Here is a 24,725-nt window from a genome sequence, read left to right as displayed (position 1 = left end):
TGTTCTGGCGAAGACACTGAGTAACTTGTTGGAAGGTCTCTTGGACAAGGTATGTGTTGAGAGGTCCGGGAAGATCTGGATGGTATGAAAAGGGTCTTTCAGATTTTTATTCTGGAACGAAGCTCTAAGGATCCTCTCTTTAAAAGAGTAATAGTGTAGTCTAACTATTACATCTCTCGATGATCCTGAGGATGAGTTTCTCGGGTGGAGGGCTTGGTGGGCTCTATCCATAGTAGCCTTCTGGGCTTGTACAGGGCCCAAGAGTTCGTTGAATAACTCTATTAAAAATTTAGGGAGGTCTGGAGATCCTATGTCTTCCGGGATACCACGTATCGGAAGATTGTTACAGCGTGACCTGTCCTCCAGGTCTGCCATTTTGGACTCCAAGTCTGAGATTGTTTCCGCAAGTGCTTGGGTGTAGGCTAGTAAATTGTAGTGGTCTAAGTGGAGGTCTTCCTGTTTCTTTTCTAATGTTTCCGTTCTGTCACCCAGAGAGGAGATATCTTGTTTCAGTTCTGATACTGACATCTTTAAATCCTGCCTAAGGGACGCATGATGGGAGTCCATTTTATCTGACAACTCCTTGATGGAGTCTAGAATAGAGGCATAGGTATTAGTAGATCTCTCACCGGGATGAGCCGTGACTCTGTGGATTCCTTTGGCAGAGCTAATTGATTCCCTAGAGTCATCATCTGAAATGTCTTGTTCATAGCGGGCTTTATTAGAGAAATGATCTGAGAGCGTCCTTTTCGGGACGTCGGATTGTCTCTGCTTCTTCCTTTGGGAGTTAGCCATTTTGATGGGATCCGTATATATAGGTACTACCAGTGTCCTTGCAAGAGATGGATAGAGGGACCTCAATGGTAGAAGGCAGGTGGAGAGATTAAATTTGGCACCCCCCTAAATGGTGTACTTAGAACTTCATTACTTATTAAGTGAGTGAGTACAGAAAAAAAGAACTGTTGTATTCAGCAATGTTCTGGGGGTGTGCTAATTACCCATATGGGTTGTTGTAGGTCTGTCTCTCCCCAGGAGAATTTGCTCTATTCCGAGCGGCTTGAGTAAAAGGAGTAAGGGATATGACCAGTAGGCAAAAAGGGCCGATGGGAAAGGGGGGGGGGGGGAGAGAACAGAAAGGAACTACATAGGTCTCTGTAGTTTTATCTGCTTATATGGCCCACACTTTAAATGGGAGTTGTATGGGATCGTGCAGATCAGTATATGGCAAGTGGAATACCTAAACACGTTGTATTACACTATTTGCTTCTCTCAGTGTAGTGGCCACTCAGTGTCCTCTTATGTTCAGCTAAGCTGACTGTGTAACTGTCTAGAGCTCCAGTAGCAGCACAGATGAGCTATGTGTGCGCAAGAGGCAGTGAAAGACCTTAAAATACTCAGGGCTGGCAGGGAGGGAAGTAGAGGGGAGTTTTAGGGCTAATGGGCTGAGGGCCCCAGTTAACTGAACAGCCGTGAGGTATTATTATAAGTCCAGTTCCTCTCCTAGGGAGTATGTGTGTGTGGTCTTACTGAAATCAGTGACAGGAGGTCACAGAAGGCTTTCCGTTAAGGGGGACCTTGAAGTAAGTGTGTGCAAGTGTGTTAAAGTGTGCGCAAGAGGCACCAAGCTACTCCAACCCTAAAGTCCCTCAAATTAGGGAAAAAAAGGATAAGTGAAAGAATGAAAACGAGGAGAATCGCTAAAAAAGCTAAAGGTGCTAAACAATTTAAAAATAATTGCTATGCAGACAAATTGAGATAAAATAGGATAAGTTTACTTGCTTAACAAATATAATTTAAAACAAACAACCACATTGGTACATGTCCTGCAAAAAAAGAAAAAGACATAGATCACTTAAGAATCGGACGTCTCCGATGTATATAAAAAACACAAAATAAAAACTGCTGTTGCCAATATAAACCTTGTCTCAGTATTATGAGGGGGAGGTCGGCATCACAACTAAAGTCCTCAGATGATTCAAAAGAGAACCGAAGCCGGGTAAGTGTAAACCCGTTTTACCTTTAGGTGTACCGTCCGTGTATCAAGAGTCACCTCCGTGAGGCGTATGCGTGTCCCGTGACGTCACAAATCGGGAGGCGTCGTCTCTGTAGGGCAATCCTATTGGTCAGGATAGCTTGAAGGTAAACTATAGCGGCCGCTATAATATAGATGGTGAACTCCGCTCTTAGTGCAGGATCGCACGCAGGGTCACAGTATAACCAGATTTCCTCTGTAGATCTAATAGTAGACGGACCTTTAGTGTGTGACTTGAGACCGGCTTCAATTTAAGCGCATGGCCCTTCACAGTGTAGTCCTCGTGTTGTCCGTGGGTAGCTGAAGAATCTTTCACTCCAATAAAGAAATACAGTCCTTATAGACAAAATGTGAAGTGTAAGGCAGCTGTAACTATCATCCTCCTTCCTTATTCCCTGACATGGTTTTGTAGAAACTTTCTCTAAATTCAAAGATGTCTTCCATAATGAAAAATAAAGGAACTCTGCTGCAACACTAACAAGAGACTATGAAACAGGTGTGTGCAAGTGTGTTAAAGTGTGCGCAAGAGGCACCAAGCTACTCCAACCCTAAAGTCCCTCAAATTAGGGAAAAAAAGGATAAGTGAAAGAATGAAAACGAGGAGAAGCGCTAAAAAAGCTAAAGGTGCTAAACAATTTAAAAATAATTGCTATGCAGACAAATTGAGATAAAATAGGATAAGTTTACTTGTTTAACAAATATAATTTAAAACAAACAATCACATTGGTACATGTCCTGCAAAAAAAGAAAAAGACATAGATCACTTAAGAATCGGACGTCTCCGATGTATATAAAAAACACAAAATAAAAACTGCTGTTGCCAATATAAACCTTGTCTCAGTATTATGAGGGGGAGGTCGGCATCAAATTCCCTAATTTGAGGGACTTTAGGGTTGGAGTAGCTTGGTGCCTCTTGCGCACACTTTAACACACTTGCACACACCTGTTTCATAGTCTCTTGTTAGTGTTGCAGCAGAGTTCCTTTATTTTTCATTATGGAAGACATCTTTGAATTTAGAGAAAGTTTCTACAAAACCATGTCAGGGAATAAGGAAGGAGGATGATAGTTACAGCTGCCTTACACTTCACATTTTGTCTATAAGGACTGTATTTCTTTATTGGAGTGAAAGATTCTTCAGCTACCCACGGACAACACGAGGACTACACTGTGAAGGGCCATGTGCTTAAATTGAAGCCGGTCTCAAGTCACACACTAAAGGTCCGTCTACTATTAGATCTACAGAGGAAATCTGGTTATACTGTGACCCTGCGTGCGATCCTGCACTAAGAGCGGAGTTCACCATCTATATTATAGCGGCCGCTATAGTTTACCTTCAAGCTATCCTGACCAATAGGATTGCCCTACAGAGATGACGCCTCCCGATTTGTGACGTCACGGGACACGCATACGCCTCACGGAGGTGACTCTTGATACACGGACGGTACACCTAAAGGTAAAATGGGTTTACACTTACCCGGCTTCGGTTCTCTTTTGAATCATCTGAGGACTTTAGTTGTGATGCCGACCTCCCCCTCATAATACTGAGACAAGGTTTATATTGGCAACAGCAGTTTTTATTTTGTGTTTTTTATATACATCGGAGACGTCCGATTCTTAAGTGATCTATGTCTTTTTCTTTTTTTGCAGGACATGTACCAATGTGATTGTTTGTTTTAAATTATATTTGTTAAGCAAGTAAACTTATCCTATTTTATCTCAATTTGTCTGCATAGCAATTATTTTTAAATTGTTTAGCACCTTTAGCTTTTTTAGCGCTTCTCCTCGTTTTCATTCTTTCACTGGACCTTGAAGTAAGAAAGGCTGTGTGTGAGGCATGCACGCTTACCTCCGGTGTCCTGTGTGCAATTTCAGTAAGGCCTTCCTCAGCACAACTGATGATGCGGTTTCTACTGTCTGGAGGCTCCTTATGTGTGTGAGACAGAGCTCCAAATTAGGACAGGGGTTATGGAGGCGCCTCTCCCTGGGGTATGTAGTGCAGAGCAGTCTCTGTGTTGAACTGCGGCTTATACGCCACCGGTGTAAATGAGTTCCGTCTGGGCCAGCAACTCACTTTGTGTCAATGACTCCTCAGTCTCCGCCACCCAAGAAGCTCTCCGCTGTCGGATCCAGGCGGAATGCAGTGGCCACACGAAGCTCAAATAGTAGGAGCGGTGAGAGAGAGGAAAATCGGGTGGTTAGCTGGGGAGTTGTTTTGGCGCCAAGCTAGGTCCGAGAAGGAGCCGGAAGCTGTATACCGCTGCTGTGTGGAACTTCCAGAGTGACGAAAGGCTTCTAATTTGCGCTCTGAGAAACTTTCTATTTATCTGTCAGTTGGCTCGAGTGGGGATGTTGGTTGTAGGAATGAGGTATTTTGAGGGTAGAATGGTAAGAAGGGCTAAAAACATAAATTATTTGATACTTGGTCCACAGAGCTATCTTCAAGTGCAGCCACCCTGTATCGTGGCAAGCTCCGCCCCCGTAATTTTCTTTTTTTAAGAATAAAACAATAATATTACTGTTTCATCTATTTGAGCTGAGGCATTGTGGGTATACAGTACATGTATGATTCAGCAATAGAAGACAAAGTCAAACTACTGGGAGAGGCCTGCAATGGAAGATCATGCAAACACATAGCACCCAGAAGAAGGAAAATGTCCTCTATATTTAATATCCTTAGTGCATTGTGAATTGGTATTATAATGAAAAAATATTTGCTTCATATTCTTTTGATGTCCAAACCAAAGATAAGGAACAATTCTATTACTAAATGGTCCCACAATGTGAGTGATCAATGTACCTAAGTAGAAATATACAGAATCATACAAATGCAGCCACGATGGTGGGATAATTTATGGCCTGACATAAAAGAGATGTAGATACATTTCCTGTCCATCTCTCTAAAATATTGTGTTTTTAAATTGATTTTAGCCAAATTGTGTTAGATTTTAATCTGTTAATCTGGATATTCGTTAGGATTTCCTGTATAATATTTCTAAGTGGTGGCAGCAGAGATAGTTTAGTGTGGTTGATATTTCTCTAGATCTAGTACAGACGAAAGAGTATTTTGTAAACCATTGCACCACTGCACTGAACTAAGGCAAAAGGGCCTATCTATCAAGTTCCAAATGGAGCTTGATGGCCTTAGTTCTGGCGAGTCTTCAGACTCGCCAGAAACACAAGTTATGGAGCAGCGGTCACAAAGACCGCTGCTCCATAAACCTGTCCACCTGCTCTGAGCAGGCGGACAGGAATCGCCACAATTCAACCCGATTGAGTACGATCGGGTTGATTGACACCCCCTGCTGGCGACCCATTAGCTGTGAGTCTGCAGGGGGCGGCGTTGCACCAGCAGCTCACAATAGCTGCTGGTGCAATGCTGAATACGGAGAGCGTATTGCTCTCTGCATTCAGCGATGTCTTGCGGACCTGATCCGCACTGTCGGATCAGGTCCGCAAGACATTTGTTAAATAGGCCTCAAAGGCTTGTCTTGAGTGGGTGGACTGGTTAAAATGAAAATGGATGGTTAACCCTCTATGTCACAAACTAGTGACTGTTGCAGGTTAAAGGGATAGTAAACATCAAAAATTATATTGTATTAAAAGGTTTCTTTATTTACCATTCCCCAGTTTTGCATAACCAACACTGTTTTAGAAATATACTTACCTCTGTAATTACCTTGTATCTAAGCTTCTGCATACTGCCTCCTTATCTCAATTCTTTTGACAGACTTGCAATTAGTGCTGACTCTTAAATAACTCCACGTGCATGAGCGCAATGTTATTTATATGAAACACATGAACTAACGCCCTCTAGCGGTGAAAAACGGTCAAATTAATTCATATAAGAGGCTGCCTTCAAGGGCTTAGAAATTAGCATATGAGCCTACCTAGATTTAGCTTTCAACTAAGAATAACAAGAGAACAAAGCAAATTTGATGATAAAAGTTCATTAGAAAGTTGTTTAAATGTGAGGAAAGAGGAAGAGGAGAAGCTAAGTGCAGGTCACGTAGCACTGCTCCCCAAGCCCCTGCACCTGAGCCTTAGGCGGAGGATTCACGCCTGGTGCCTTGTGACCCAGCAATACATGCAGCAGAGATATTCACCCTTCTGGAGAACCTAAGGTGGCTCAAAAATATCGGCGCCTGACGTTGTAAATCTCGGTGAAGAAGATAACCGCCAAACCCCTAAGCTACATTAAGGTACAGCTGAAAACAGTATTCTGTGACTGGAATTCCCCCTCCCACAGGTGTTGGTAAATTCTCATACCACACTCCTCTGTCTTGGAAAGGGCACAGAAAGGAACGCTGATCACAGTTTGGCTAGCAAAAGCCAACACCCCTCACACTGGCTTGTGAAGAGGGTGGATTACGTGCCAAAGTTGTCTCTCTAAAACCCCTGGGATCCACAGTTTGATTCAGACACCGGAGGGGTGCTGATAGCAGGGGAGACTCTGCTCCCGGTGGCTGACCCACACTGAGTTCATTTTGGGCCAGGGAAAAGAATAATGAGCAAGAAATTCAAAAGAAGTTACACTGGAAAATAGGTTGTATACTGTTAAAATATATATAATGTTTTCTGGAAATATCTTACTTCTGCTTGGATACATATGGTCTCTTAGTGTGGGCTAAGAGTTGCTCTAATATGACTGTCTTCGTATGCACAACTTGCTTAAAAATCTTTCTGATCCCTCTTTGTGGATAAGAATTACATATTGGAGGACTGTCTAAGTGCTTGGATGCTTAACAGGTTTCATATTAACCCCCACATCTCTGCTTTGGCATGGTTGATATAGTAGGAAAACCTGCTTCTGCTAAATGTGCTACATTACATATTGCTGAATTAATGATCAAACCTGCTTATTATTTGCTTGGCACTAATTCTCTATAAATTGGCAGTAGGCAGATGCCTAAGATATTAAAGTTTGATTTGTATTACCTTTAATGTTAGTTACTGCGAATTCACAGGCTGTGAATTGTCTCAACAAATCTCAAGCTTTGATACAGTTAAATTACCTCTGAAGCTGACTACTTACAAGAGTTGCTTTTTATTTGCACTGCCTTACTTTGCTTTTTGACTAAAAACAGAGGTTGAAGATATTAATGAACTGTTTACCATAAATAGCTGGCATCCTATGCAAATGCCTGATTGCATCTGAAGCTTATAAAAGCTGCTCAAAATCTGTGGACAAAGTGTTTTGTATTGGACAAACTGGCTAAAAAACTGGTTATTTAACAAATTTCCATACTTATATGTACTCCTTTGTTCAGACACAGCTAACCTAATACTCCATTCTGCCTTAAATGTATTTCTTTCTCTCCAGGGCCTATCTTTATATGCTGGTTTGAAGGTTAAAATATAATTAAGCTATAGCCAACATTTTATTTATAAGCTCAGGCATAGTTAATACTTTGCAAATATTTAAAAGGTTGAATATATAATAGATATCTGTATAAACATTTATTTCTATGTTATGCTACAGCTAACCTAATAATTGTTATTATTATTATTTTTTATTTATTTTTTAAAACTCTTTGTCTCAGGGACATAATGTATAGGTTGGAATGCTGGCTAAATTATACAGCTGGACAATAATATGATAAGGAATCTTTTATAAGCTGGCAGCATTTAAGTCTCTGTTATAACTAGCAGGCGCTCAGGGTTAAAAAGTTTTTTTATATTGGTTTGACATACAAAAGTGTTTAAAAAATCCTATATCTGATTATTTACTTAGATGGATATTTATTTTTCTCTCTCTTCTCCTTTTCCTTTCTTTTCCTCTTTCTTTCTGGCATAGCTGGTCTTAGACAAACTAGATTGAAGACAAACCACTTTTTTGTAGAAATTCTCTGTTTTTTCTTATTTTTATTTTTTCACACTTAATCTTCACGTGTTCACTTGATTGATTTTTTTTTTTTTTTCTCACGCACATTATATGGATACATTTATTAATTCACCAACATACCACAAACAAACCCCTCCAGCAATGGCCGGCAAATCTAGAGAGAGGAAAAAAAAAAAACCACTTTAGAAACCGCGGTTGAGATCCATACTGTAAGTAGCCTGAATATATGGATATGCAGGCTCTGGTTGAGAACATAACGAATGCCTTAACAGTTGGATATCAGATCCGAAATTAAGCAAGATATTTTAATATTAACTACCGAAGTCAGACAATTTTCAAAAAGGCTTCAAGAGGCTGAGCTGAGGATATCTGATCTGGAAGATAATAATGTGTTGTTACAAACTAAACTTGAAACTAAGTCTTACTCTTCAAAAAATGCAATACAAAATAGAAGACCTTGAGAATAGGTCACACAGAAATAACATTAGGATAATTGGACTTCCAGAGAATAAAGCAAATTAAAATCTGATAGAATTTATTTCAACAACTCTAGTTAATCTCTTGGGCATCCCTGCCTCATACCCCACTAATGTGGTGGAACGGATTCATAGAGTAGGGGGACAAATAGCTAATACCAGTAGGGAACAGCGACCAAGACCGGTTATAGCTAAACTCCTTAATTTCCAAGATAAAGTAACCTTGCTGCAATACTATCGAAAAGCTCAACAGGTCCTATTAGGAGGGGTGAAGATTTCTCTCTTCAAAGATTTCTCTTACGAGACTTCCATGAGGAGAAGGGAAATGTCGCCGCTATGCACAAAACTCATTAACTTAGGAATTCAAGCTACAATAGTATACCCAGCTAGATTAAGAATTACAATTAATGGGCAAACACGTTTCTTTGACAACCTTAAGGAGGCTGAGAAATTTATGTCAGAAAAGGGAATAACACAAATTGTGTAGTTATAAGAATGACTCTTGTCTTCTCTTTTCTTCTTTTACTTTTTTTTGATGTACTATATGTACTTTCAGGATTTGTGGTTACTTAATAAAGGGGGGGGTTCCACCCCGGATGTATATAAACGAAAAGTGGAAAAGAAGCTTAAGACTTGATTTTATGATGAGAGGGGGGGGGGGGGGAGGGAAAGGTTCCCCCCTTTTTCTTTTTTTTTCCTTCTTCTGCTTGTTTACTTGTTTGTTTGTTTTGTTTAGAACATGGCTGAGCACAATAATCTAAACATAGTATCTTGGAATATAGGGGGTGTTACTTCCCCAATCAAACGGAAAGCAGTTCTCACACACCTCAAGAAATTAAAAAGCGATATAGCTCTTATACAAGAAACACATTTAGATTTATTTGAAACACTCAAATTTAAGTCTTCCTTGGTTGGAGAGGTAGTGGCTGCTTCAGTAAGAATAGAAAGAGAAGAGTGGCAATCCTAATAGGAAAGAAGATCAGTCACCACATACTCCAAATATATGCAGGTATCTTCTGCTAAAGTTAAAAATAATGGATTGCATCTATACGATCTGTAATGTATACGCACCTAATATAATTAGCTCAGACTTTTGGGATATGGTTCAAACAAAGATTTTGCAATGCACGGAGGGCTACTTTATTATCTGAGGCTTAGAAAAATATCCCCTTTAGTTAAGGCAAAAAGAGATGCCTTAGAATCTAAGTTGTTCAAAAAGATTTTCTCAAATTTGGCAGTTAGAGATATAAATATGGAGGACTCAGAATGCTGATGATAGAGAATTTACATGGCTATCCAAAGCTCATAAATCATTATCCAGGAATGACCTGTTTTTGGTGGATGATATAATAGCCAAACTCCAGGTTAAAACAGATATATACCCTATCTCTATATCAGATCATGCACCAATATCTTTGCTGATTGCCATCTCTAGCCATGCTCCAGCATCTAAATGTTTTTTTTCCCCCAGGTATCTTTATACGAATATTAAATTTGAGGATTTCCTTAAAAAAATTCAATGAATTTGTGCAATTCAATGGTGATGATATAACCAAACCGGGGATTTTCTAGGAAACAGCGAAGGCGGCTTTGAGAGGAGAAATTATAGCATATATATCAATAGAGCGGAAAAGATATTTGAAGAAAGAACAGGAAGTTCTAAAATTCTTAACCAAATCGTATAATCGCAATCTTGCAGACAGATCTATGGAAAATTGGGAGACTTACAATAGAGCCAAAAAAGAAAGAGATACTTTCTTATTACATAAAACAGCACAATCTGAAATTAGGTCCCAAGCCAAGTTTCATAAGTAAGTGAACAAAACCGGGAAGTTATTAGCATCATTAGTTAAAAATTTCAATAAATCCCCAGTAATTGATACAAAACGGGAAAAAACTGGTAACATCACCGGACAAAGTGATGCAAGTTTTCTCCACATATTATGATAATTTATATGCCTGCAATAATCAAATATATCACATAGAGATATATTTTGGGAAAAGATTCAAAATCCTACTTTGACCTCTGATAAAAGTACGAATTTGAACTCCTCTATCTCGGAATTTGAAATTAAAAAAGCTATTAATAACTTACACCCAGATAAGGCACCAGGCCCGGATGCAATCCCCAATGAGTTTTATAAAATTTTAAGTCAAGATATTACCCCATACCTACAAAATCTTTTTAACTTTTATTATTCTGGGGATAATACTATCCCATTGAATTTCTCAGCGTCAGTAACTACGCTGATCTTGAAGCCAGTAAAGAATCCTTTAAAAAAAGAATCTTATAGACCAATAGCACTCCTTAATTCTGATTACAAAATACTTACCTCCATTCTTGCCAGTCATCTGCAAATTCTTTTACCAAATATTATCCATCCAAGCCAGGCAGGGTTCATGCATAAGAGGAAAGCTGCAGCCAAGATAAGAGATTTTTTTATTAACTATTGATTATTATAATTCATCAGAAGGAATCGCTGAAAAGGGGAAAATAATAGCGATTATTTCAGTAGATGCAGAAAAAGCGTTTGACTCCATTCACTATGACCATTTGGTTTTTTCTTTTATATAAATTTGGATTCAAAGAAAATGTTGTCAGATTTTTTCAAAATTTGTATAGCAATTTTACTACAAAATTAGTTGTGAATAGCAATTTATCACCAGATATATGGCTTAGCAGAGGTACACGACAAGGATGTCCTTTGTCTCCTTTTCTCTTTACTATTATAATTGAACCCTTGACTATTATGATTAGGCAATATCAGGATGGCATTAAAGTAGGGCATAAAGAACTTAAAATAGCTCTATATGCAGATGATATTCTTTTATATGTGTTGAATACTAAAATAAATATTCAAAGAATATTAAACACTATTGAACAGTTTGGGTCCTTTTCTGGTTACAAGATAACACCTCAAAATCTGAAATTTTCTGGATCAAGAGGAATAGAGAATCTATTAAGGAAATCCCTTTTAAAGTGGCAACTAAGTGTTTCAAATGTTTGGATATTTACATATCTCTTCACCCAGAAAATTGGTACAATCTTAATATTCTCCCTGTTCTTGATAAAGTTAAAGAGTCCATGAGAAATTGGCAAAGTTTTCCTCTTTCTATATCGGGGAGGATAGCTTTATTTAAAATGGTTCTTCTTCCAAAAATATTGTATGTGATGCAAAATACCCCAGTTTTTCTGAGAGGAAGAGATTTGAAAGATTTAAATACTGCAATCCATGGATTTATTTGGCAAAAAAAGCCATGGATCTCTTTAAAAAAGCTCTGCCTACCGAGAAAATTGGTAGGTTTGGTGCTACCGGATGTACGAATATATCACTTGATTGTTTTGGCACGGATAGTGATTGATTGTATTCTGAAATTAGATTACTTCACAAATAATAAATTAGAAATTAATACGACATACCCACTCTCCCCGGTAGCTTTGATACACTGTGAATCCGCTATAGTACCTAAAAAATTAGAAAAGAAAAAAAATCTGTGTATATGCCTATTTTAGCCTGGCGAAAGATTCTTGTAATGTTATCAATCCAACCCAATATCTCTAAATATCAAGTTATCCTAGGAAATCCAGAATTTCAACATGGGACCCAGTCGGAGGTGTTCCAGAAATGGAAAAGTTCAGGGTTAAACAAGATCTCCCAACTAATAGAAACATAAAATCAAACGGTGAAAACATTTAATGCTTTGAGTCAAGAATTTGATCTTTCAAATAAAGATTTTTTTGCATACGTACAAGTCAGACATTACATATAAAAGATAGTGATGGAGTGCCGCTGGAGATAGGAATGGGGCAGGATAGAGGATTGGCTTACTTTGGCTGGAAATGGTATTTTGTCTGTCTCCACTGGGTACCAGATGCTTATTTCAAGAGAAGGTGATTTTAATATGAGAGAAATCTCCCAACAGTGGGGTAATCTAATGCCTTCTGAAACAGTAACTGCAAGTATGGTCCAAAGGTCTCTTGGGCTGGTAATGCAAACTACACTATCAACTATCATCAACCTGGATAGAAGCACATATGAAATTAATATATAAAACCTATTATACCCCAGAGAAGGGCTGGAAATGGAGAAATTCAACCTTTAGTTCCTGTCCTAAATGTTCTTACCCAAGGGCCAATTTGATTCATATAAATCTGGGAATGCCCAAAAAATGTATCAACTATGGCAAAACATAATATATTGGGCACTCAAGAGACTCAAGCTGCCCATGAATAACATTTACATTAAACATAAACACCTAGATTTAGAGTTTGGCATTAGCCGTCAAAAGCAGCGTTAAGGGGTCCTAACACTGCTTTTTACCGCCCGCTGGTATTTAGAGTCAGGCAGGAAGGGGTCTAACGCTCACTTCCCTACCGCGACTCCAGGCTACCGCAGATCCCCTTACGCCAATAGCGTATCCTATCTTTTCAATGGGATCTGCCTAACGCCGGTATTTGGAGTCTTGGGAGAAGTGAGCGGTAGACCCTCTACCCAAAAGACTCCTACCGGCAAAAAAAGTCAGTAGTTAAGAGCTTTATGGGCTAATGCGGGAATATAAAGCTCTTAACTACTGTGCTATAAAGTACACTAATACCCATAAACTACCTATGTACCCCTAAACCAAGGCCCCCCACATCGCAAACACTATAATAAAAAATTTTAACCCCTAATCTGCCGACTGGACATCGCTGCCACCTACATTATCCCTATGAACCCTTAATCTGCTGCCCCTAACATCGCCGACCCCTATATTATATTTATTAACCCCTAATCTGCCCCCCCCAACGTCGTCGCTACCTAACTACACTTATTAACCCCTAATCTGCCGACCGGACCTCGCCGCCACTATAATAAATGTATTAACCCCTAAACCGCTGCACTCCCGCCTCGCAAACACTAGAATAAATAGTATTAACCCCTAATCTGCCCTCCCTAACATCGACACCACCTACCTACAATTATTAACCCCTAATCTCCCGGCCGTACCGTCGCCGCTACTATAATAAAGTTATTGACCCCTAAACCTAAGTCTAACCCTAACCGTAACACCCCCCTAACATTAATATAATTTAAATGAAACAAAATAATATTCCTATTATTAAATAAATTATTCCTATTTAAAACTAAATACTTACCTATCAAATAAACCCTAATATAGCTACAATATAAATAATAATTACATTGTATCTATTTTAGGATTTATATTTATTTTACAGGCAACTTTGTAGGTACAATAGCTATTATATAGTTAATAACTATTTAATAGCTACCTAGTTAAAATAATTACAAAATTACATGTAAAATAAATCCTAACCTAAGTTACAATTAAACCTAACACTACACTATCATTAAATTAATTAAATAAATTACCTACAATTAGCTAAACTAAAATACAATTAAATAAACTAATCTATAATACAAAAAACCCCCACTAAATTACAAAAAATAAAAAAGAATTACAAGAAGTTTAAACTAATTACACCTAATCTAAGCCCCCTAATAAAATAAAAAATCCCCCCAAAATAAAAAAATGCCCTATTCTAAACTACCAAAGTAATCAGCTCTATTACCAGTAGTGATGTCGCAAACAGTTCTGCCGCGAATAGTTTGCAGCGAACATAGCATGTTCGCGTTCGCAGCGGACGGTGAACATATGCGATGTTCGATTCGCCCCCTATTTGTCATCATTGAGTAAACTTTGACCCTGTAGCTCACAGTCACAAGACACATTCCAGCCAATCAGCAGCAGACACTCCCTCCCAGACCCTCCCACCTCCTGGACAGCATCCATTTTAGATTCATTCGGATCCTGCATTCTTAGTGAGAGGAGGGACAGTGTAGCTGCTGCTGATTGAATAGGGAAATCTATAGCTAGGCTAGTGTATTCAGTGTCCACTACAGTCCTGAAGGACACATCTGATCTCTGCTGTAAGGACAGCACCCCAAAAAGCCCTTTTTAGGGCTAGAACATCAGTCTGCTTTTTTTTTTCCCTGTATAATCTAATTGCAGCCTGCCTGCCAGCTCATGCTCACAGCGTATACTGTGCCCACTTGCCCAGTGCCACCACTCATATCTGCTGTAACAGTAGTGTACATTTAAAAAAAAAAAAAAAACTTTTTTTAATTTGAAATAATAGCAGTCATTTTCCTTCACGCGTGTGCGTTTGAGGTCCTGCCAGGGCACAGTGTGACACCAGTGCAAGTCATATCTGCTAAAACAGTAGTGTACATTTTAAAAAAAAAAAACAACCTTTTTTTAATTTGAAATAATAGCAGTCAGTTTACTTCACACGTGTGCGTTTCAGGTCCTGCCAGGGCACAGTGTGACACCAGTGCAAGTCATATCTGCTAATACAGTAGTTTACATTTTTTAAAAAAAAAACCCTTTATTTACTGTGAAATAATAGCAGTCAGTTTCCTTCACACATGTGCATTCCAGGTCCTGCCAGGGCACAGTGTCACACCAGTGCAAGTCATATCTGCTAAAACAGTAGTGTACATACATTTAAAAAAAAAACACATTTTTTATTGTGAAATAATAGCAGTCAGTTTCCCTCACACGTGTGCGCTCCAGGTCCTCCCAGGGCACAGTGTCACACCAGTGCAAGTCATATCTACTAAAACAGTAGTGTACATACATTTAAAAAAAACAACCTTTTTTTACTGTGAAATAATAGCAGTCAGTTTCCCTCACACGTGTGGGTTCCAGGTCCTGCCAGGGCACAGTGTCACACCAGTGCAAGTCAAATCTGCTAAAACAGTAGTGTACATACATTTAACAAAAAAAAAAAACGTTTTTATTGTGAAATAATAGCAGTCAGTTTCCCTCACACGTGTGCGCTCCAGGTCCTGCCAGGGCACAGTGTCACACCAGTGCAAGTCATATCTACTAAAACAGTAGTGTACATACATTTTAAAAAAAAAAATAACTTTTTTTACTGTGGAATAATAGCAGTCAGTTTCCCTCACACGTGTGCGTTCCAGGTCCTGCCAGGGCACAGTGTCACAAAAGTGCAAGTCATATCTGCTAAAACAGTAGTGTACATTTAAAAAAAAAAAAACCCTTACACTACCTGAACGATACAACATCATACTTGATGTTTTAAAGCACGTTATTCCAAACAATTTAGGAATGTTAGGTGATTTATGCCCTTTATGGATTAAAACCAGACTCTGCATCAACTAAGTAATTTTCCATGGGAGTTTGCCATGGATCCCCCTCCGGCATACCACAGTCCAGGTGTTAGTCCCCTTGAAACAACTTTTCCATCACTTTTGTGGCCAGAAAGAGTCCCTGTGGGTTTTAAAATTCGCCTGCCTTTTGAAGTCTATGGCGGTTCGCCCGGTTCGTGAATTTTTGCGGAAGTTTGCGTTCGCCGTTCGCGAACGCAAAATTTTAGGTTTGCGACATCACTAATTACCAGCCCTTAAAAGGGCTTTTTGCGGGGCATTGCCCCAAAGTAATAAGCTCTTTTACCTGAAAATAAAAATACAATACCCCCCAACATTACAACCCACCACCCACACACCCCTACTCTAACCCACCCAAACCCCCCTTAAAAAAAAACTATCACTAACCCCCTGAAGAGCTCCCTACCTTGAGTCGTCTTCACTCAGCCGAGCCGAAGTCTTCATCCAATCTGGGCGATGTGGTCCTCCATCCGGTAGAAGTCTTTATCCAAGCGGCAAAGAAGAGGTCCTCCCTCCGGGCAAAGTCTTGATCCAAGCGGCAAAGAAGAGGTCTTCCATCCGGGGGATGTCTTCTTCCAAGCGGCATCTTCTATCTTCTTTCTTCCGGATCCATCTTCATCCTGCCGACGTGGAACATCCTCCTTCCCGACGGACTAAAAACAAATGAAGGTTCCTTTAAGGGACGTCATCCAAGATGGCGTCCCTCGAATTCCGATTGGCTAATAGGATTCTATCAGCCAATCGGAATTAAGGTTGAGCTCGCATTCTATTGGCTGTTCTGATCAGCCAATAGAATGCGAGCTCAATACGATTGGCTGATTGGATCAGCCAATTGGATTGAACTTCAATCTGATTGGCTGATTGCATCAGCCAATCAGATTTTTTCTACCTTAATTCCGATTGGCTGATAGAATCCTATCAGCCAATCGGAATTCGAGGGATGCCATCTTGGATGACGTCCCTTAAAGGAACCTTCATTCGTCGTTAGTCCATCGGGGAAGGAGGATGTTCCGCGTCGGCAGGATGAAGATGGATCCGGAAGAAAGAAGATAGAAGATGCCGCTTGGAAGAAGGCATCGCCCGGATGGAAGACCTCTTCTTTGCCGCTTGGATCAAGACTTTGCCCGGATGGAGGACCTCTTCTTTGCCGCTTGGATCAAGACTTTTACCGGATGGAGGTACACATCGCCCGGATTGGATGAAGACTTCGGCTCGGCTGAGTGAAGATGACTCAAGGTAGGGAGATCTTCAGGGGGTTAGTGCTAGGTTTTTTTAAGGGGGGTTTGGGTGGGTTAGAGTAGGGGTATGTGGGTGGTGGGTTTTAATGTTGAGGGGGGTTGTATTTTTTTTTACAGGCAAAAGAGCTGATTACTTTTGGGCATGCCCCGCAAAAAGCCCTTTTAAAGGCTGGTAAAAGAGCTGATTACTTTTTAATGTAGAATAGGGTAGGGACTTTTTTTTTATTATTATTATTATTTTATTAGGGGGCTTAGATTAGGTGTAATTAGTTTAAAATTCTTGTAATATTTTTTTATTTTCTGTAATTTAGTGTTTGGTTTTTTTGTAATTTAGTTTAGTTTATTTAATTGTATTTAATTGTAGGTATTTGCTAGTAATTTATTTAATTAATTTAATGATAGTGTAGTGTTAGGTTTAATTGTAACTTAGGTTGGATTTATTTTACAGGTAATTTTGTATTTCTTTTAGCTAGGTAGTTATTAAATAGTTATTAACTATTTAATAACTATTGTACCTAGTTAAAATAAATACAAAGTTACCTGTAAAATAAATATAAATCCTAAAATAGCTACAATGTAATTATTAATTACATTGTAGCTATCTTAGACCTAGATTTGGAGTTTGGCGTTAGCCGTGAAAACCAGCGTTAGAGGCTCCTAACGCTGGTTTTAGGCTACCGCCGGTATTTGGAGTCACTCAAAATAGGGTCTAACGCTCACTTTTCATCCGCAACTTTTCCATACCGCAGATCCCCTTACGTCAATTGCGTATCCTATCTTTTCAATGGGATCTTTCTAACTCCGGTATTTAGAGTCATTTCTGAAGTGAGCGTTAGACATCTAACGACAAAACTCCAGCCGCAGGAAAAAAGTCAGTAGTTAAGAGCTTTCTGGGCTAACGCCGGTTTATAAAGCTCTTAACTACTGTACTCTAAAGTACACTAACACCCATAAACTACCTATGTACCCCTAAACCGAGGTCCCCCCACATCGCCGACACTCAAATAATTTTTTTAACCCCTAATCTGCCGACCACCACCTACGTTATCCTTATCTACCCCTAATCTGCTGTCCCTAACACCGCCGACCCCTGTATTATATTTATTAACCTCTAACCTGCCCCCCACAACGTCGCCTCCACCTACCTACACTTATTAACCCCTAATCTGCCGACCGCAAAGCGCCGCCACCTACGTTATCCTTATGTACCCCTAATCTGCTGCCCCTAACACCGCCGACCCCTATATTATATTTATTAACCCCTAATCTGCCCCCCACAACCAGGGCCGGTGCTAGGATTTTTGGCTACATAGGCAAAGACACATTTTGCCGCCCCCCCCCCCCCAAAAAAAATAAAAAAATTGATATACCCTGTGTAATAGATATTTCTGCATGACATAAATGTGCAGGTAACAACATTTACCTACACACGCACATACTCATACAATTTTACACATGCATACATATTTTCACACACACACTTACACATATTTACAGATACATACATACACACACACACATACATATTTACACATACATACACACTCACATTTACATATACATACACACACACACACACACACACACACATATTTACAAATACATACACACACACATATTTACAAATACATACGTACACATTTTTACACATACACATATTTACATATACACACATATTTACATATACACACACATATTTACATATACATACACATATTTACATATACATACACATACATCTACACATACTTACACACACATATTTACACATACATACACATACATCTACACATACTTACACACACATATTTACACATACACACATTTACACATACACACACACAAATATTTACATATACATACACACATATTTATACATACACATTTACACATACACACACACATTTACACATACACACACACATTTACACATACACACACACATTTACACATACATACACACACACATTTACACATACACACACACATTTACACATACACACACACATTTACACACACATTTACACATACACACACACATTTATACATACACACACACATTTACACATACACACACACATTTACACATACATACACACACATATTTATACATACACACACATATTTATACATACACACACATATTTATACATACACACACACACATATTTATACATACACACACATATTTATACATACACACACACATTTATACATACACACACACATTTATACATACACACACACATTTACACATACACACACACATTTACACATACACACACACATTTACACATACATACACACACATATTTATACATACACACACACACATATTTACACATACATACACACACATAAATACACACATTTACACATACATACACACACACATATATTTACACATACATACACATTCATACACACACATTTAAACATACATAAACACACATATTTACAGCAGCATAAGTATCATGTCACTCTGAATTCACGTCTTATATCCCCAAGTTGAGCTGAGACACAGCCAAGCAAAACTCTCTCCCTACCCATCCCCCTCTCCTGTTTACACACACACACATACATATTTACACATACATACACACTCACATTTACATATACATACACACACACACACACACATATTTACAAATACATACACACACACATATTTACAAATACATACGTACACATTTTTACACATACACATATTTACATATACACACATATTTACATATACACACACATATTTACATATACATACACATACATCTACACATACTTACACACACATATTTACACATACATACATCTACACATACTTACACACACATATTTACACATACACACATTTACACATACACACACACAAATATTTACATATACATACACACATATTTATACATACACACATTTACACATACACACACACATTTACACATACACACACACATTTACACATACACACACACATTTACACATACATACACACACATACACACACACATTTACATATACACACACACATTTACACATACACACACACATTTACACACACATTTACACATACACACACACATTTATACATACACACACACACATTTACACATACATACACACACATATTTATACATACACACACATATTTACACATACATACACACACATATTTACACATACATACACACACATATTTACACATACATAAATACACACATTTACACATACATACACACACATATATTTACACATACATACACATTCATACACACACATTTAAACATACATAAACACACATATTTACAGCAGCATAAGTATCATGTCACTCTGAATTCACGTCTTATATCCCCAAGTTGAGCTGAGACACAGCCAAGCAAAACTCTCTCCCTACCCATCCCCCTCTCCTGTTTGCCTCCCCTCTGCTTACTGTGAGGGGCTTGTGTCCGATTTCCCAGTTACATTGTGACCTCCCTCTGCAGGAACAGCTCCCTGGCTTATAAATCTTGTTTAACGAGCAGAGCACAGTATCTCTCTGCACGGAGCTAGGACTGCATTAAGCAGATACTCCCACAAATGGCACTAAGGGTTAAACACAGTGCTTTTAGGACATTAACATATATATACACACAACAGCCCTGCATAAATCAGAAAAAATATATATATTTAAAAAAACAAAGCAAGCCTGTCCTTTAAAAGCAAGTGTTTATTTAAGCAAATGGTTCAGAACATGCAACATGGAAAATAGCTCAGACAGTGGAGTAAAAGTAAACTTGTAGTTAACTGTCTGAGCTATTTTCCGTGGTGCAGTTTCTGAGCCTGTTTGCTTAAATAAACACTTGCTTTTGCTTGCAGGACAGGCTTTGTTTTTTCTATACGCTTTACTTTAATACAGGTTTTGCTTTACCTGTGACTGTCTGCTGCCATGCCAAATCAGAACTGCTGAGTGCTGAGCTACTTGAAGTTCCAGCCAGGACAGCGCAACTCCTGCTCCAGCAGCTCCACCCCCTCATCCTTTCCCTACAGAAGCCCGCGCGCACTGAACAGATGCAGCCTGTGCGCGCGGGAAACATTTGAATTCAGCAAATATTTTTAAAAATTTAACTTAGCTACACATATGTATTAGCACGGCACCCCAATTTCTCAATTTGCCCTAAGAAAATTTAAGGTTATCTATCTAGACTGGGGGCGGACCGCAACGCAATCTGCAAATGTAAAAAAAAAAAATTTTTTTTGCTGCTGCAAGTTGTCAGTTGTCACCGGCATTTTGCGCCCACATACTGTGGCGCCCTAAGGCCATTGCCTAACTTGCCTTTATGCAAGCGCCGGCCCTGCCCACAACGTCGCCTCCACCTGCCTTCACTTATTAACCCCTAATCTGCCGACCGGAGCTCACCGCTATTCTAATAAATGTATTAACCCCTAAAGCTAGGTCTAACCCTAACACTAACGCCCACCTAAGGTAATATAATTTACATCTAACGAAATTAATTAACTCTTATTAAATAAATTATTCCTATTTAAAGATAAATACTTACCTGTAAAATAAATCCTAATATAGCTACAATATAAATTATAATTATATTATAGCTATTTTAGGATTTATATTTATTTTACAGGTAACTTTGTATTTATTTTAACCAGGTACAATAGCTATTAAATAGTTAAGAACTATTTAATAGCTAAAATAGTTAAAATAATTACAAATTTACCTGTAAAATAAATCCTAACCTAAGTTACAATTAAACCTAACACTACACTATCAATAAATTAATTAAATAAACTACCTACAATTACCTACAATTAACCTAACACTACACTATCAATAAATTAATTAAATACAATTCCTACAAATAAATACAATTAAATAAACTAGCTAAAGTACAAAAAATAAAAAAGAACTAAGTTACAAAAAATAAAAAAATATTTACAAACATAAGAAAAATATTACAACAATTTTAAACTAATTACACCTACTCTAAGCCCCCTAATAAAATAACAAAGTCCCCCAAAATAACAAAATGCCCTACCCTATTCTAAATGACTAAAGTTCAAAGCTCTTTTACCTTACCAGCTCTGAACAGGGCCCTTTGCGGGGCATGCCCCAAGAAGTTCAGCTCTTTTGCCTGTAAAAAAAACATACAATACCCCCCCCAACATTACAACCCACCACCCACATACCCCTAATCTAACCCAAACCCCCCTTAAATAAACCTAACACTAAGCCCCTGAAGATCATCCTACCTTGTCTTCACCTCACCAGGTATCACGATCCGTCCTGGCTCCAAAATCTTCATCCAACCCAAGCGGTGGCTGAAGAGGTCCAGAAGAGGCTCCAAAGTCTTCATCCTATCCGGGAAGAAGAGTAGATCCGGACCGGCAACCATCATCTTCCAAGCGGCATCTTCTATCTTCATCCGATGAGGACCGGCTCCATCCTGAAGACCTCCGACGCGGACCCATCTTCATCCGGCGACGTCCAACTGAAGAATGAAGGTTCCTTTAAGGGACGTCATCCAAGATGGCGTCCCTCGAATTCCGATTGGCTGATAGGATTCTATCAGCCAATCGGAATTAAGGTAGGAATATTCTGATTGGCTGATGGAATCAGCCAATCAGAATCAAGTTCAATCCGATTGGCTGATCCAATCAGCCAATCAGATTGAGCTCGCATTCTATTGGCTGATCGGAACAGCCAATAGAATGCAAGCTCAATCTGATTGGCTGATTGGATCAGCCAATCGGATTGAACTTGATTCTGATTGGCTGATTCCATCAGCCAATCAGAATATTCCTACCTTAATTCCGATTGGCTGATAGAATCCTATCAGCCAATCGGAATTCGAGGGACGCCATCTTGGATGACGTCCCTTAAAGGAGCCTTCATTTGTCGTTAGTCCGTCGGGCCAGCAGGATGTTCCGCGTCGGAGGTCTGCAAGATGGATCCGGAAGAAAGAAGATTGAAGATGCCGTTGATAGAAGACTTCATCCGGATCATGGACCTCTTCAGCTCCCGCTTGGATGAAGACTTCAGCCGGATCATGGACCTCTTCAACTCCCGCTTGGATGAAAACTTCAGCCGGATCATGGACCTCTTCAGCCCCCCGCTTGGGCTTGGATCAGGACATCGGAGGAGCTCTTCAGGACGGATCGGTGAACCTGGCAGGGTAAAGATAAGGTAGGAAGATCTTCAGGGGCTTAGTGTTAGGTTTATTTAAGGGGGGTTTGGGTTAGATTAGGGGTATGTGGATGGTGGGTTGTAATGTTGGGGGGGGGGTATTGTATGTTTTTTTTTACAGGCAAAAGAGCTGAACTTCTTGGGGCATGCCCCGCAAAGGGCCCTGTTCAGGGCTGGTAAGGTAAAAGAGCTTTGAACTTTAGTAATTTAGAATAGGGTAGGGCATTTTTTATTTTGGGGGTCTTTGTTGTTTTATTAGGGGGCTTAGAGTAGGTGTAATTAGTTTAAAATTGTTGTAATATTTTTCTTATGTTTGTAAATATTTTTTTATTTTTTGTAACTTAGTTCTTTTTTATTTTTTGTACTTTAGCTAGTTTATTTAATTGTATTTATTTGTAGGAATTGTATTTAATTAATTTATTGATAGTGTAGTGTTAGGTTAATTGTAGGTAATTGTAGGTAGTTTATTTAATTAATTTATTGATAGTGTAGTGTTAGGTTTAATTGTAACTTAGGTTAGTATTTATTTTACAGGTAATTTTGTAATTATTTTAACTATTTTAGCTATTAAATAGTTCTTAACTATTTAATAGCTATTGTACCTGGTTAAAATAAATACAAAGTTACCTGTAAAATAAATATAAATTCTAAAATAGCTATAATATAATTAGAATTTATATTGTAGCTATATTAGGATTTATTTTACAGGTAAGTATTTATCTTTAAATAGGAATAATTTATTTAATAAGAGTTAATTAATTTTGTTAGATGTAAATTATATTTAACTTAGGGGGGGTTAGTGTTAGTGTTAGACTTAGCTTTAGGGGTTAATACATTTATTAGAATAGCGGTGAGCTCCGGTCGGCAGATTAGGGGTTAATAAGTGTAGGCAGGTGGAGGCAACGTTGTGGGGGGCAGATTAGGGGTTGATAAATATAATATAGGGGTCGGCGATGTTAGGGCAGCAGATTAGGGGTACATAGGGATAATGTAAGTAGCGGCGGTTTACGGAGCGGCAGATTAGGGGTTAATAATAATATGCAGGGGTCAGCGATAGCAGGGGCGGCAGATTAGGGGTTAATAAGTGTAAGGCTAGGGGTGTTTAGACTCGGGGTACATGTTAGAGTGTTAAGTGCAGACGTAGGAAGGGTTACCGCATAGCAAACAATGGGGCTGCGTTAGGAGCTGAACGCGGCTTTTTTGCAGGTGTTTGGTTTTTTTTCAGCTCAAACAGCTCCATTGTTTCCTATGGGGGAATCGTGCACGAGCACGTTTTTGTGGCTGGCCGCTTGCGTAAGCAACTCTGGTATCGAGAGTTGAAGCTGCGTTAAAAATGCTCTACGCTCCTTTTTTGGAGCCTAACGCAGCCATTCTGTGGACTCTCAATACCAGAGTTATTTTTATGGTGCGGCCAGAAAAAAGCCGGCGTTAGTTTTTCGGGTCGTTACCGACAAAACTCCAAATCTAGCCGTTAGGGTTTATTTTACAGGTAAGTATTTAGTTTTAAATAGGAATACTTTATTTAATGATAGTGTAGTGTTAGGTGTAATTGTAACTTAGGTTAGTTTTTATTTTGCAGGTAAATTTGTTTTTATTTTATCTAGGTAGCTATTAAATAGTTAACAACTATTTAATAGCTATTTTACCTAGTTAAAATATATTTAAATTTGCCTGTAAAATAAAAATAAATCCTAAAATAGCTACAATATAATTATTAGTTATATTGTAGCTATATTATGGTTTATTTTATAGGTAAGTATTTAGTTTTAAA

At 38.7% G+C, this 24,725-nt stretch overlaps 1 long non-coding RNA gene across 1 annotated transcript in view; it reads right to left on the bottom strand.

Moving 5' to 3' along the window:
- The window catches only part of LOC128655549 (uncharacterized), a 157,952-nt gene extending 137,218 nt beyond the window's left edge, over window positions 1–20,734 (bottom strand). Inside the window, exon 1 of the long non-coding RNA XR_008401844.1 lies at window positions 20,684–20,734. This is a non-coding gene — a long non-coding RNA (uncharacterized LOC128655549). The remainder of the gene's footprint in view (window positions 1–20,683) is intronic.
- Window positions 20,735–24,725: the final 3,991 nt, after the last annotated feature.

This window comes from Bombina bombina, chromosome 4, assembly GCF_027579735.1.
Source record: "Bombina bombina isolate aBomBom1 chromosome 4, aBomBom1.pri, whole genome shotgun sequence".
NCBI classification, from domain to species: domain Eukaryota; kingdom Metazoa; phylum Chordata; class Amphibia; order Anura; family Bombinatoridae; genus Bombina; species Bombina bombina.
Note: the sequence above shows the minus strand (reverse complement) of the source record. Positions and strands in the feature narration are given on the sequence as shown.